Source organism: Anas platyrhynchos, chromosome 2 (assembly GCF_047663525.1).
Source record: "Anas platyrhynchos isolate ZD024472 breed Pekin duck chromosome 2, IASCAAS_PekinDuck_T2T, whole genome shotgun sequence".
NCBI lineage: Eukaryota > Metazoa > Chordata > Aves > Anseriformes > Anatidae > Anas > Anas platyrhynchos.
This window is the reverse complement of record NC_092588.1, coordinates 75,116,152-75,132,609: the sequence shown is the minus strand read 5'-3', so window position 1 is coordinate 75,132,609 and position 16,458 is coordinate 75,116,152. Positions and strand designations below refer to the sequence as shown.

The following is a 16,458-nucleotide window of genomic DNA, read 5'->3' as shown; positions in this document are numbered from 1 at the left end:
TAAGCTACTGAACAGATAACATACAAAGTCCCAGGAATAATATCTGCCCATAGATATTCTGCTCTTTTGGTGGAACCCCTTTAAATACCAGGGTCAGACAGCTGTGAAATACTTACCAATTTAAGGTGACAGGTAACCATTTGCACTTTATGAAATTAATTTTCTTTTCCTTTTAAAAATCTACCATTATTTGCAAATACAATCAATGTGTGATATAACCAAGATAATGCAAGTTTGATATGCTGAATAACAGCGACATTTCTTCCCAAACTTTGTTTTCAGATAACATCTTTACCTTTTCTTTGAGATTGCGCTAGAATAATCATTGGTCAGGTCCTAGAAGTTATCTCTTTTTCTTAGAAGTTATCTTTTTGGGGTGTTGTCATCACATGCATATTCTTTTTGTGGATTTTCTCGTAATTTTAATGGATGTCTTTCATGAATAGTATATGAAATTAATACAGTCTTACTTTATTTGATATACATTTGATAGGAAATATCTTTGGAAATCAAGGAAATAAAGTCTACTACCAAAAATTTGTTTCTTCAGAAAAAAAGGAGAAGTATTTTTTCTGTCTTTGAGTTTAGAAAACTGGAGGGTCTTGGACTCAAGATGGTAACATTACTTTCCTTTCTCTCTCACTCACTTTCTTTTTAAACCTTCAAGACATTTTTTAGCTTCCTTTAAGACACATGCTTCCATACTGTGAGCTATTTCTTTTCCATAAAATATTTGTGATTCACAGCAATGTAATATCATTCAGACTTTCCCTAGTTCTAAGGTTGTTTACAAAAAGTGTCCATCAGCTGCTTGTGCATATGGAGTTAATGCAGTTATGTTTGTTCAATAATTATTCAAAGGTATAGCTTTCAGGACAACACTATAGTCCTTGAACTTCAGCTTTTTTTAACAGCTGAACCTGATAAAAACTGAAGCGAATTGTCACTCGCTAGAGCTCCAAGTGGACTGCAAATAGCAATTTCATACCTTCCAGAGGAGAGGCTTCCAGTCCATCTGGACAGTCATCTGTAACCCCAAGATAAATCTGTCAGCCACAGATTTCAGACTGTTTCAGACTGTTACGCCACATGTCAGCTTGCACTTATTGCAGTGCCTGAAGCCAGACGTCACCCTTCCTCCATTACAGAGCTGGCAGAGGTTGGTATATCAAGCTGTATCAAGCTGTGGAATGTCACATAGCTACGTATGTCTCCTATCTCAGCTTAAACTGTGAATGTTCATAAAGATGCATCTTTCTCATAAAATCTCTGTTGCTGGTTCATGTAGCAGACTGCTCACTCAGACCGTTGGATGATCCTTGCTATCTGATCGCAGATGTAGATGATACATGAACATTTTTAGAGGCAAAGAAATCAAAGTAATCTGCAAGACGTTGCTTCTTCTTTTAAAGATTTCCACTGACCAGATGTTTTAAGACAATACATCCCTAAGTCCTTATGTGAACAAAAATGTAAGAGCCCATTCACTATTTTTCCAACCTAAAAGGCAAAAAAGTTTAGGGCATAAAATCAGCTATGTTGTTAAACCCTAATTACCATTTATCTCCCATAGGTTACCAATCATTTAAGAAAAAAAATACATTCAGAAGATGATTTCTGACCCCTTTCATGGGCTGTCCTTGGATCAATGCTTCAATGGTGAAGTCTAGTTAAAGACCTATTCACTATAAAAAACAACCAAGCAACCACCACCAACAACAAAAAACCTCCAAGTATTTTGTTTGTTTGCTTTTTTGTTGTTGGTTTGTTGGTTCTCCAGAAAGAGTCTGATCTCAGAATTCTCCTATGAATATAGACTGAAAGAGTTGGGGTTATTTAGCTAGGAGAAGAGAAGGCTCCAGGGAGACCTTATAGCAACTTCTAGTATGTAAAGGGTGCCAACAAGAAAGATGGGGTGGGACTCTATCTGGGAAGGGGTAATGGTTTTAAATTAAAAGAGGGTAGATTTAGATTAGATGTTAGGATGAAAATCTTTACTACAATGGTGGTAAGGCACTGAAGCAGGGTGCCCAGAGAAGCTGTAGATGCACCAGCCCTGGAATTCTTCAAGGTCTGGTTGGACAGGACTTTGAGCAACCTGATCTAGCAGTTGGAAATGGATAGCTTTAAGATCACTTACAAAACAAACCATTCTGTGATTCTATGATTCTTGCAGATATCAGGAAGGATGTCTCATGCACGGGTTTCCTCTGATCTCCTACTCAGAGAATAAGAAAAATAAGAAGGAATTCAGCTATGCCAATTGTAATACTTACAGTTTGTCTAAGGCAATTGTACCTCATGGCTTTCTTGCAATTCATCTCAGCATCTATAAACAAACAAGGAATATTTTCTATGTAACTTAGATGAAATAGATATAACCCTGAGCCTTCATTGCTTAAGAAAGCCTGGCCAGAGCAGAGGAATATATCTGTATTTACTGGGCAATACAAGCTGCCGCAGGTGTATCAAACTCATGTAGTGGTAGAAAGGAAACTCAAGGTTTCATCCTCACCTTCAAGACATTCATTCTGAAAGGTTGTCTTAACCTCTGATACTAAGGTTGTAGGCAAAGGATTCAGTCCTCTGGCACAATTAAACTATCCACAATAAGGAGAAAGCCAGTCTTATAAAATGGTACTTCAGGACCAGTCTATGATTTTGAATCCAATGTGAATCAGGCCATGACAATAACCACTTAATCAGGAAATGCCTATAGTGAAGCAACAGTCATAGAATCATAGAATATCCTGAGTTGGAAGGGATTACAAGAACCATTGAGTCCCACTTCTGGCTCCACACAGGACCACCCAAAAATCAAACCATAAATCTGAGAAAGTTGTCCAAACACTTGAACTCTGGCAGGTTTGGTGCCATGACCCCTTCCCTGGGGAGCCTGTTTCTGTGCCCAACCAACATTTTGTTGAAGAACCATTTCCTAATATCTGGTCTGATCCTCCCCTGCCACAGCTTCATGCCATTTCCTCGGGTCCTATCACTAGTCACCAGAGATAAGTGCCTGGCTCTCTGCCCCCTCCTTGTGAGGAGGCTGTAGGCCGCCACAAGGTCTCCCCTCAATTTCCTCTTCTTTAAACTGAACAACCCAAATGACTTAAGAAAATCCTCATACATCTTGCTCTCTAGATCCTTCACCATCTTCATAGGTCTCCTTTGGACGCTATCTAATCATTTTATGTCCTTTTTATACTGTGGTGCCACAAACTTCACACAGTACTTGAGGTGAAGCCACACTAGCGCAGAGTGAGAAAATCTCTTCCCTCAACCAGCTAGCAGTGCTGTGCCTGATGCACCGCAGGATATGGCTGGCCACTTTGGCTGCCAGGGCACACTGTTGACTCATATTCAACTTGCTGTCACTCAAAACCCCTAGATTCCTTTCCAGGAGACTGATCTGTAGCTTCACTTCCCCTAGTCTGTATGTATAGACAGCATTTCCCCATTCCCAGTGCAGAATCTGTCACTTTCTCTTGTTGAACTTCATATTGTTGGTGATTGCCCAGCCCTGTAATTCATCAAGATCTCTCTGCAAGGCCTCTCCACCCTAGAGGGAGTCAACAGCTTCACCCAATTTAGTGTCATTAGCAAACTTACTTAATGTATCTTCAAGTTCTGTGTCCAAGTCGTTTATGAAAACATGAAAAAGAAATGGCCATAAAATGGAGCCCTGGGGAACCCCACTAGTGACTGACCACTAGCCTGATGTAACCCCATTTACTATAACCCTTTGAGACCAACCTATCACCCAACTGTTCACCCATCATATTATGCATTTGTCTAGCCATATGCTAGACATTTTGCCCTGAAGGATACTGTAAGAAACATTGAAAAAAGCTTTACTGAAATCTGAAAAGATTACATCAACTGGCTTCCCTCAGTCAACTAGGTGGGTAACCTTATCATAAAAGGAATTTTAGTTTGTTAAACAGAACTTTCCCCTCAAGAACCTGTGTTGGCTTTGACCAATGTCTCCATTGTCTCTCAGGTGTTTTTCAATAACTCCTAGAAAATCTTCTCTATATTTTTATCAGGCACTGAAGTGAGACTGACAGGCATGTAATTACAATGGTTTTCTTTCTTACCATTCTTGAAAATTGGAACGACATTTGCCAGCTTCCAGTTGGCTGTCCCAGAATATATATTAATTTGGACTCATACCTCCCTCCTTGTTAAGGAAGAGGGAGTTCTTCCTTAATGCTCAGATAGCAAAGATTCTAGAAATAGGTAGTTGTTTAAGTGATAATACTCGACAATAATCCATTCTTCCTAGCTCCTCAAGAGTTTCTTTTTGCTGTCTTTTTTTTTTTTCCTAATTACTAGTATTTCTCTTTGAGATACAGCATACCTAATGTACATTTGCTTTCAGTAAAGGTTATCTATATGCTTCTAGGAAATTCTGATCTTGGAGAAATTATTTTGAAGGTTATATCACTGTATGACCAACTGTAGGGGAATCTGTATATATATAGAAATAATTTTTACAGTCTCAGTAAAAAGGCATCGATAATGGAAGTTATATGAGATTGTGAATGGAATCACTGGACTTCATTACAAAGATAATGAGTAAGATACAGGGGTAGGATTCATTTAAAACAAAAGCCTGAACTTGCAATACCTGCACACTAGAATCAGGATACTGCAGTTTCTGCAAAAGAAAGCTTATGGAGAGCATAGAGAACTTGCAGTATTGAAATAAAAAGTCTGAGCAAATATAACTTTGCTGCTGAATAGCAGCACAGAGTTGTTTATTCATTTCTTGTACAAGACAGGTAAAAGTTGGAAGAAAAGTTATATAAGTAGGCTTTGTCTCTTCAATTTAGAAGGCAGTTCTGAAACCACTTATGAGTTAAAATGTTAACCCTAAATTCAAGCAGTAAGGAATTAGGCAGAGTACAATACAAACAAAGCCTGGCATTTTTAACACAGAAATAGACAATGTCAGAATAACAGAATTGCCTAGAAGGCCTAAGTGACTGAAAACTTAATTGGTAACTTATGAACTAGTTTCTGTACAATACCAGAAAACAGGTGGTCTTTCCAGGAAAAAGAGAGAAACTGACTTCATTAAAAAGGACTTCACTTTTATTTGCAAAGTGATGGTGTAAAACTCACTGAGGACATGCAGTCCAGGAAACATCTGGTTCTGTCCTTCTGACATATTTTATGTGGTATGCCAGCATCATTTATATATAATCATACTAGTTTTAGCAGGACTACTGCCTCTGGAACTCTAAATGAGCACAAATATGTTGCAATGTTGGCAGACATTTTTGCTTTTCTAAACTTTCTAAACCATGATGTTTGTGCAAGATCCTAGCTGAGGAATTTATTTGCTGGGTTAGATCAGTTCAGTTTCCATATGGTACAATATAACTATTAATTTTATTATTATTGTTGTTCGTAGAACCCCCAAGCACAAAACAGGCATTGTGTAACAGACACATGTAACAGAGGATGTTGTCCACCATAACAAAGGGCAAAATAGTGAAGACAAACCAACATGTGCATGGAGATTATTGGACAATGTCAATTAAATGGGCTAGTGTCTTGCACAGTAGCAGAGCAATCATTCTTTCTCTCTCTCTCTTTTTTTTTTTTTTTGGGGGGGGGGGGCATAGATTTTTAGACACTGGGGAAAAGAGGTGAGCATGAAGGGGATATGGAAGAGGAAAGTTATGTATGTTTATAGGGAGATCAATACAGATTTGATGAAACACATTTTTAAACAAGTAAACAGATGTGGACTAATTAAAGCTCGAACCTCATCCCTTGATAAATGAAAAATTATTCGTAAAATGAGAATAGTTGTCAGTGTCTTTAAAAATGAATTTTTGTTCTCTTTGTTGTTTGATTATTGTGAGGGGAACAGTCAAAAATTCAAAGAACTGCATGAGTGTATCGAAGTGTTGGGCTCTGAAGACAGTCTTGGCAGCAGTGTATAAACAGATATGCCTGTGACAAAAACGCCTTTGTCAGGGCCAAGATGCTACAGTAAGTGAGCTGTAAAATAAGTATGACCTTAATGAGAATTTTAACAGCATAAATGGATGAAAAAGACTCCATTTTAGAGAGGGTTCTGCAGGCATAGCTGAAAGTCTAAATTAAAGCTGGCATCCAGGTCATGGGTGCCTGCAACTGGCAGGATGGTGAGAAACCTTTGAGAATCTGGAGTGAAGGCAGGAAAGAGATGGCTCGAAGGTCTGGTCTGAGAGTCTGGTCATAGCTATATTGAACTTGAGATGATAGCCACTCGTTCCCGAGGGCATGTCAGCAAGGCATGCTTTGATCTTATGTGATGAAGGTAACGTTTTCAGTAAGGGAGAGGTCTGGAATCAAGTGGTGTCCAAGATCCTTCAGATAAAGCTAATGGTGTAATTTGTAGGTGAGATTAGAGCAAAAGAGAGTCTGGAAGAGAGGAACACAAACTACTGGAAGTGTAGAAAACGTGACCTCACGAGAAATGATGACAGAATTAGGATTTTTCACCTGAAAATAAATAAATAAATAAATAAATATTATTATACCCTATTTAAACATTACATATAGCTGCAAAAAGGAGAAAATTAACTGCTCTTCACTGCAATTGGGATAAGAAGAAGTCAGCTGCTGAGCTGCTGTTGTTACATGGGCTATTTAGATAAATGAGAGGAAAAACCTGCAATAATAGAATAATAGGAGTACTGATGCATGAAGGCTGTGGTGCCCCCTCCGCTGGATTTTTTAGGAACAGATATGCATCTGTCATGAAAAGCACGAGGTATAGCCCACCTTGCCTAGGGCCATAAGGATGGTTCTAATGACTTCTTGCAGTCTCCCCACCAGAGAAAAAGTAAGTTTTAGTAAACGTTCTTGAACAATGCTTTTATGGGTATTATTATTAATGAGTGTTTTTTTTTTTTTCTATATATTTTGTGCTGTAAATATCAGTGTTCTTATAACTAGATTACTAATATTTTTTAGTTATATTTTGTTTAGATGAGTAAGATATCAGTCAGGCTCACTGTAACTCCTTCCTGCCTATAAGAACATTTTGAGTGTAACGTACACTTTATATTCTTTTGTTGCAGCATAATGAGTAAACTCTTCATATGAAAGTTTGATGCCTTCCTCTTAAACATGATTATTTAACTTATTCAATTCTTTATTGTATTAAAATTGATAGGGTATTTGATGGCTAGTATACAAAGATTTAAAGCCCTGTTTCAAAGAGAGGAAATAAAAATTCTTTGAGTATTGCAGAACTATGACCCAGTTATGCTTTTGTATTTTCTGTGGTAGTGACAATTATGTAGAAAATGATAGTGATAGTTATGCATAATGGTTAAAATAGTAGTGATAATTATGCATTAGCCTAAAATGGCAATGTTAATAGCCTTTTAAGGGAAGAGTGATGTGTAAATTGGTGGAGCCTTTACAGTAGGAAGAATAATCTTGGTCAGCTAAAACTTTTCTACGGAGCCAGGTAGAATTAAAGTCATAAAGGGAAACAGCTTGTCTTAAAAGTCCAGTCCTGTATGTTGGCTGCATGTTAAGTTCTGTCTTAGAGTACAGCGTTCCCTCCGTTCTGTCTCTCAAGTGCTACCTGTTGATTTTCTTAAATATCTGAAAAAAGGGAAAGGAAATGCAGACAGCTATGGGCTCATAATGTGCTGGAAGCAATGACCCAGTCACTCTTTCCCTCTCAGCATTAATTGAATCATTGAATCACTGAAAATAGGAATTATCTGAAGAGAATCATGTACCTTGAAATTATATTAAAGCTGTTTTTTTTTTTTCTTCTTTTCAACAACACATTCTGTTTACTTCTAATTTTTACAACTTGTTTTTTTTTTTTTTTGATCACAGATTTGTTCTTTTTTTTTTTTTAATGTATTCAGAAGCCAAAGAGACATTACATTAAGAATTTAACTATTTAACTAAGCTTTTCTGCAGATGAGTTATTTAATCATACTTTTTTTTTTTTTTCATCATAAACCCACTTGTTAGGTTTCCTCATTTATCTGAGATAGTAGTTAGGGTTTTTTCTTTTTTTGAAATTGCATATTTATATAAATGCAACTTACTATTTTATTGGTTGAAATGACAAATAAGAAGTATGGGGAAATACCATCCAATATATATACTGGGAGATTTGTGTCTGAAATTTGAATCTCCTTAGTACATGTTGACCAAAAAAATTAAATCATCTGTTGCTTGTATGTTTTAAACTTGTGGCCAGTCATAACTGTAACTGTAAGTTGAAATGAGTTGCACTGATGCAAACTGTGAATTAGTCTGGTGCTCTGCATTCACAATTGATGGTTTTCATTGGCACGACTATGGCATTGTATTTCAGTTCCTAAGTAACCACAGCGGAGCTGCGGAGCTCTAGAAATAACCAGGCTCACTATCTGACCATTGTTTAAAGTACTTGAATGCCAGTTGTAATTTTGACTTTTTTTTTTTTTTTTTTTTGGTCACAACATCAAGCTCAAAAAATTCTTGTCAGTATTCATCACTGAATCTTAAAGTTACAGCTCAAAATAATCATTTTGATCTGAATGTGTAATAATCTCATAGACCATTATGCTGTTCTTCAAGGAAAGAATACAAGCAGTAGAAAATTGTTAAGAAATCCCAAACTCTCTGTGTTAAAGTAGTAATCCTGACTTTTTTTTTTTTTTTTTCCCAATTTAGTCAAAAATCACAATGGAATAGGAACAACATTTTATAGCATTTTGCTGAGGTGTTTGTGAAATGAATATTGGCATTTTTGTTTAATACACTCTGAGGAAAATTCATCTGTCATTCTTCATGTACTGCAAGAGGCAATTGGGCAAATGCTGATGATACTGAGTTATTGTGGATGGCAAAGATGAAGAACAACTACAAATTCTGTGGAAAGACCTCAGAATATAGCATGAGTGGATGTTAAGAGGGGGGATGAAATTCCACTTATATAAGTGTAATGGGATGCACACAGAAGGAAACAACCTTAACTTTGCACAAGCAGTGGTAGATTCTAAACGTGCTGTTGTTATTCAGGAACAAGATACTGGAGTTGCAAGAGGCAGTTCTGTGAAAATATCAGCTTGACTCTCAGTGGTGGTCAAAAATAGAAAATGTTAGGAATTAATAGAAAAGAAACCCATAGCATCCTGAGCCTAAAATGATGTTTGCAGTTTTTGGCCAGAAAGAGGAGGCTGAGAAGACAGAAAATTGAGATTCAAAGAATCATATGAAGTCTGGAGAAGGCACATAGGGAATGACCCTTTACTCTTTCATATGATACAAGGACAGGAAAGAGAATAGAATAGAATATTTCATTTGGAAAGGACCTTCAAAGATCATTTAGTCCAACTGCCTGACCACTTTAGGGCTAACTGAAAGTTAAAGCACTGAGGGCATTGTCCAAATACCCCTTGAACACTGACAGACATGGGGCATCAGCGACCTTACCAGGAAGTCTATGCCAGTGTTTGACCACTCTCAAAGTAAAGACATTTTCCTCATGTCCAGTCTGCACCTCCCTGGCACAGTTTTATGCTGTTCCTGCCTGTCACGTCACTGGTGACCAGGGATCAGAGACCAGTGACTCCCTCTGCTCTTCCCCTCCTCAGAGAGTTGCAGAAAGCCTTGAGGTAACCTCTCAGCCTCCTCTTCTCCAGACAAAACAACCCATATGTCCTCAGCCTCTCCTCAGAGGACATGCCTTCTAGCTTCTTTACCAGCTTTGTTGCCATCCCATGGACACTTGCAAGTTATCTTAATATACTCACCTTGAATACTGCATGCAGTATTCAAGGTGAGCCTGCACCAATGCTGAAGATAGTGAGAGAATCACCTTTTCTGACAGCTGGCTATGCTTTGTTTAATGCACCCCAAAATACAGCTTAACCTCTTGGCAGCTAGTGCACACTGCTGGCTCATGCTAAGCCTGCTGTCATCAGCACCCGTAGGTCCCTTTTGGCTGAGCTGCTCCCCAGCCACTTATCTTCCAGTCTACCTCTGTCTGGCAATACTCCATCTCAGGTGCAGAACCTGGCATTTTCCTTTGTTGAACTTTATGCTGTCAATGATTGACCAGTGCTCCAACCTAGATCCCTATCTAGATCTCTATCTAGATTCCTGTGGAAGGCCTCTCATCCCTCCAGGGAATCCACAGCACATCCCAGTTCAGTATCATCAGCAAGCATACTGAGGATGCACTCTACTCCTGCATACAGATCACTGATAAAAATGTTAAACAGGACTGGCCCTAGAATTGAGCCCTGGGGAACATCACTGGCCAGATGTAGCCCCATTCATCACAACCATTTGAGCTCTACCACTGAATCAGTTCATCACCCAGAGTGGCATGCACCTGTTCACCTCACAGTTGGACAGTCTGTCCAGAAGGATACTGTGAGGGATGATATCAAAGGCCTTAGTAAAATCCAGAAAGATTATGCCTGCTGCCTTCCCTTCACTCACCAAGTGAGTGACCTTATCATAGAAGGAGATCAAATTACTAAGGCAGGAATTTCCCCTGATGAATCCATATTAACCATACCTGATAACAGCTTTGTTCTTTAAATGCCTTTCAGTATGCCCCAGGACAATCTTCCCCATAACGTTTCCAGGGGCTGAGGTTAGACCAATATGTCTGTAGTTTCCTGGGTCTTTCTTGTGCCCTTTTTATAAATGGGTATAACATTGGCTAGCTTCCAGTCAGCAGAGACCTCCCCAGACTCCTGTAACCTTTGTTTGTTGAGGGGGGGTCCAGCTGTAACATCTGCTAATTCCTTCAGCACTCTGGGGTGAATCCCACTTGGCCCAATGGACTAATGAACATTGAGCTGATACAGCCATTCCCTTTCAGTGGAAAGTCACTGCTCATTCAGTCATGACCTTCTAAGTCTGAGGTCCAGGCAGATCAGTAGTTACTATTAAATACTGAGGGGGAAAAAAAAAAAAAAAAAAAAAAAAAAAAAGCATTAAATGCCTCTGCTTTTTCATCATCCTTCCTTGTTACGTGATCATTCACTTCAAATGTTAGTCCAATGTTTTCCTTTGACCTCTTCTTGCCATTGATATGCTTGAATAAGCCTTTTTTGTTGTCTGACATGACAGTGGCCAGTGCCATCTTTTTGCCTTTTTGCTTTCTGCTTACCTTTTCCTTTTTTGTACCTTGAAGTTTTTCTTCATCTGTTTGCTTTTAATCTTTGCTTCCCTTTCATTTATTTTTCCTTTGTACCAAGTAGTCCTTTGGCCCTAAACACAAAATATAGGTGAGCACCCACACCAGTGAATGTGCTCTACTAAGAGTTTCTGCTTTTCCGTCTTTGGTCTTGGCTTTCAACTGTGGAGCTGAGCTGAGCTTGGCCTAGAGTCCTCTGTCTTCCAGCTATAGGGCATGATCAGGAGATACCATAGGGAGAGTTTCATGAAGAGTTATGATTCTCTTTTAATGTTGGCCTTTGTTACTACTACTTTGCAGAACTTGCAGACCATTGTACACTTGTTCACCCAGTGTGTAGAGAAAAGTGGTTTAGAGAAAAGTGGAGAAAAATGGTGCAGTCAGAGCTCCTGGCCCAACATTAGTGGCTGACAGCTTGGTGGGGTCCTGTGGGCATCAGCCTTATTTGCACTGTGACTGTAGTGCTTCTGCTATGCTTTCAGTGTTATGCTGGCAGTAATAAATATTTGGAGGAATAAAATTGTTCCTGTTTTGATCCAGGCAATCATGGATTTTTCCAAGATGGAGCTTTTCTAATAAGGTCACCTTTAATTGAACTAACACAAACAAATAGGGCATTGATTAATTTTTAGAAGTGGTGTACTACTTCCTGTTGAGTGGGAAGTTGGCCTATGGAAAGTGTCACTGAAAATCCTGTGTTTAATATTTGTTATGCTCTCATTCTTTTTAGGAAGTGTTTTAAATTATACATACATGTATATATATACATATAGCACAACATTTTCCCCCTTCTCTATTCTGTAATAATCCAAAGGACTTTGGTAAAAGACATGGAATGTTTCTGAAATGAGACAGAAGACATTAATTTGGCTTCCACTCCTTGGTCTTGGCATTGAAAAAGTAATTAATTGGCAAGTTAAAATATTCCCTTTTAGTTTCCAATGACCTAAACTGCTTTAAGTCCACAAACCATCAGTCTTTCTTCATCTTCCCTTCCTTTCTTGAGGCCATTGGTATTGATTTTATAACAAGCAGGGTCTGGTATCATCAAACCCAGCTGCACACATGCTGAGTGATTGCTGTGACATAACAAATTACATTTTCCACAGGATTTAGTCAAATGTGTTTTCGTTTATAATCTTACCCCCCTAAAAAAAAAAAAAAAAAAACAATTAGTAGGACTTGTTCATTCCTTCAGCAGTTCCATCAGTTACAGGGAAGATAGTTATAAGACAAAGGAGAAAATAAGTACCAAGAAAAGACATGTTTCTCAGGTAGCCAATTTCTGAGAAACGAAATGTACCCCTAAGGTCCTTTTAGCTAGATATAGTTAAACACTGCATTCCTAGATCCTGATGGTGGTGTAGAACTCAGATCTCTGTATCTCTCCTTAGTATCTGAACACCTATGGCTTTTTCTTATCACATTTGAAGAGTTTATCTTTAACAGTGTTCCCAGGTATTCACAGCATGCAACTTTCAATCAGACAGTAGGACTGTTATCAATTATTTATTATATATGTAACAGTAACACCCAGTGGTAGATCCAAGCCAAACTAGAGTCCTGTTGTGCTAACAACAATGTGAGTGAATACACACAGAGACATCAACTCTTCTGTTGTTTTCCAGGGCATGATATTTATAGATGATGATGCAGTGTCAGCAGCAACCAGTATTGTGGTGCTCTTAAACAGATAAAAGGCAAAATGTACTATTGATGTAACACAGTTATCAAACATAGAATGTAGGTTATTTATCTGTATTTTTGACTAAGTGATCTGAATACTAGAACTGAAAGGCATCATTTAAAATGAGAACAGAAAATTATGGTTTGCTTTCCTGATGTCAGCTAAGAAATCCAAAGAGTATTTTGCTACCCTTTAAGTCTTTCCTTGCTGATTTCTTTAGTCATATTGCTATATGTAATATGCATTTGAATTTTGTTTTGTCAGTTTATTCATAAAGAATTCCAAGCAGAATATAATTACTTCAGTCTTAGATGGTACTTTTTCACACTGTGTCACTTTTAAGACTTGCAATGTACTTCAAGATGTCACATAGTGAGAGCTTTGAGCTCTATTTATTTACAGTACCTACAATGTTCCTCTAATCGCAAATCCTATCGGCGTGCAAGAAAAGGTAGGCAGTTTGATTCCTTAAAAGGCTTTTGGTCATGTCAACCTAGAAATGATACAATCTGTTCTAACTCCAAGTGAAGTCAGAAAAATCTTTGCCAAGCATTTACTCTTGACCAAAATTTTAAAAATGTTTATAGATGTTCTTGTTGCATCTATCAGGGAAGAAAAATCCTGTTGAGTTAGCCTCATGAAGGTTCTTCCCGGTACTGTGCTGTAAAGAATGTCCAGACATTCCACATCTCAGCTCCATGCCTGCTGACCCTGGGAATGTCAGCCATTAAACGCTGAATAGAAGTATTTGGAAATTATGTTAATCTTGTAATTTCCTCAGATGTTGAGAAATAAAATTATATAAACAGCCGTATTCTATCAGTTCAAATTTATTTTGGTCACAGCAGCAGATTCAAAGCAAATGGTCACAAAAAACTTTTCTAATTCATGTGCATTTGCCTCAAACTGTAGCACATCTCTTCCCTTTTTAACAACAACAATTAAAAAAAAAAAGCCACAACACACCACCACCACCAAAAAAAAAAAAACCCTAGCAATTTGAGTAGTTTAGAAAACCAAGAGTTAATACACCTAGACCAAACCTGAGTTACTAATCTGAACTTACTGAACCAGCAAAAAGGTGACAAAATTTACCATCTGTGTTTTGGAGCTGCTCTCTGCTTAGTTCCTCTAAGTGAGGTTGCTTATTGAGACCACTTCTCTTTAAAAAGATTGTCTACATGTGGCTATCCTATACAAAAATCTTGGCCTTGTTGCCCCTGCCTTTAACAGTGGTGCCTCACAAATCAGAAGGAGGGAAATCAGGGAGAGCAAAGATGGTGATAGAACATATTTATTTGGTGGTCTTTCATTATACTTTGGGCATACATATTTGCTTTGTTGGTGTAATTTCAGAAAAATAGTATATCTAATAAAAAAGGTGCAGGGCACATATTTCTGAGTGTATAGAAAGCAGGAGGATCTGAGGGTTTCACTATTCGGACGTTAAGACACAGCTTAGGGAATGCAGGCTTCGGTAGATCTTCTCACGGAACTGCTTGCTTCCACATACAGCAGTTATGACATTGCATTTGCTTCTGTGTCATGGAGAAATTGCTCCATAAAACTCTTCCCAAACGTGATGCTAATGAATAGATGTTTCATTTATTTATTTATTAATTTTGCTAGATGATTGATCATGCCACAAACAGAAGCTGATAATCACCTACAATGTCCAGTGCCTGCTTTCTTTGGGCTGCAGTTGGATGAAAATGTTATTTTTTTGACTTTTTTTTTGAGATCATGCAAGTTTTTTTTTTTTTTCCCCACTTGTTGACTGAGTCCTGTTTTTAACACTCTCTTTTTTTGTAACAGAAGGAATTGTTTATCAGAATGAAGACAACAGCTCTAGCCATGTAATTCTTATGTACTTTTGGTCTGCTTCACTCTTGTCTTTTTAATTAAATTGTCTGTCCACAGCTGCCAAAACCAATTGAAATCTGTCATTTTAATGCAAATTAATGTTTTTGTTATGCTACAACTACTTTAAAAATGTCAGCCTTTAAAGTCTTTGAGTCTTTGCAAACACATGGCTGATGAAAAAATCAACAGCGACAGGCCTTATTTTGTTTATGTAGGTTGGTGAACATGCTTACCCCTTCACAGGCCCCCACTTTCTTCTCTGAATGAAGTCCATTAGAGATGAGGTACTTCAAGGTGTGTAGACATTTCAGTCTTGGTCTCCTTCGTGTGTTTTCTGGTAGTATTTAAAGCATGATGATAGACTTATAAGGTTAACTTAATTTCAGCTTCTTTACTCTAACATGGTCTATGAACTCCAAATCTCCTTATGTAGAAAAAAAAAAAGCTCTCAGTGGAGCCAGGATAACTGAAAAGAAATGATGGTGATTGCTCTCTGATGTTATGGCTGAATCTCTCTCCTCCTGCTAACTTTTTCGGAAGGAGAATTGTTTTCAGAAACTTTGGGTTTGAAGAATCAAATTCTGAGTTCCTGAGGCTGACTCAGGCTTGGTGTTCTGTGCTTCATAACAGTCTCTTTCACCTTTTAATTTGTCCAGCCAAAACTACAAATAATTAACCCACAGTATTTTCAATTGAGTGGTTTTTATTAACCAAAATACAAAGAAAATCAATTAAAACATTTTGAATACAATGTATTTGATTTAAATAATTTTGATAATTACAACTGTTACAGGCTATGGAAAGCAATATTAAATGAATTTAATAATTCAACTCATACCCAACATCTGATGTTAGCGGAATGCTAAGAGCAAGAAGTCAAACACTCAAGTGTTAGGTAGCACTAGAATTAGGATCACCCAGTGCATATTAATTCTACCTTCCTGCGACACTGCTGCTTCCTACTTTCTCTCATTGAGGAATATCATCTTCCTGACAAAGCCACGATGTGGGTTGACTTATGCAGATTTGAACAGAAGAAGAACATATCATAGGAAATGGCTGTATACTGTTAAATGGACTACCTGCAAAGAACAGATGCACTATACTTTTCTAACGAAGTTCTCAACCACTTAGGAAATGGTGGGATGCCTTTGTTCTGAGCATCACTTTGGGACAGAGACTGCATAACGACTAAAGGTATAGCTGCAGAGAGTTTAGTTCAATGCAGATTTCGCGCAGTGATGGTGCTGTGTCACTGGCCCTGTGGTCTGTTCTTGGTGCTGCTCATTGATGACCTTATAGATGATCTTTGAAAAACATCAGAAAATGATACTTGTGCACCATATGGGAGGGATTTGGGGCAGGGATCAGATGTAAACAGGGCTATTGACAGCAGTCAATAAATGATGTGAGACCAATACCCGCTATCCGTAATTCACGGCCCGCAGCATCTGCTCTTATAAATGGAACTTGGTAGAGGAATGTTCCTCAAATATGGTTGACCCTTAGATGCTTGACCTTGAACACAGACAGACAGAACAGAGCTGCTAAATTCAGAAGTGCAGCAAAAACTTTGCAGATCTGCTTGCTGGGCTTCCTTTCAAATCTGGAATGAAGTGGGCACCTTATTACACTAGTATCACTCTGTTCTGCAATGAATTAGTCTAATGATGGCACAGAAGACCAGACTTTGAGGTGGATGTTTTAGTATGAAAGTAAAGTCAACAAAGTA

The 16,458-nt window shown here is 38.0% G+C and overlaps 1 long non-coding RNA gene across 1 annotated transcript in view; it reads left to right on the top strand.

The window, feature by feature from the left end:
- Positions 1–16,458, top strand: part of LOC106018009 (uncharacterized) — a 141,986-nt gene that overhangs the window by 124,616 nt on the left and 912 nt on the right. The window lies entirely within an intron of this gene.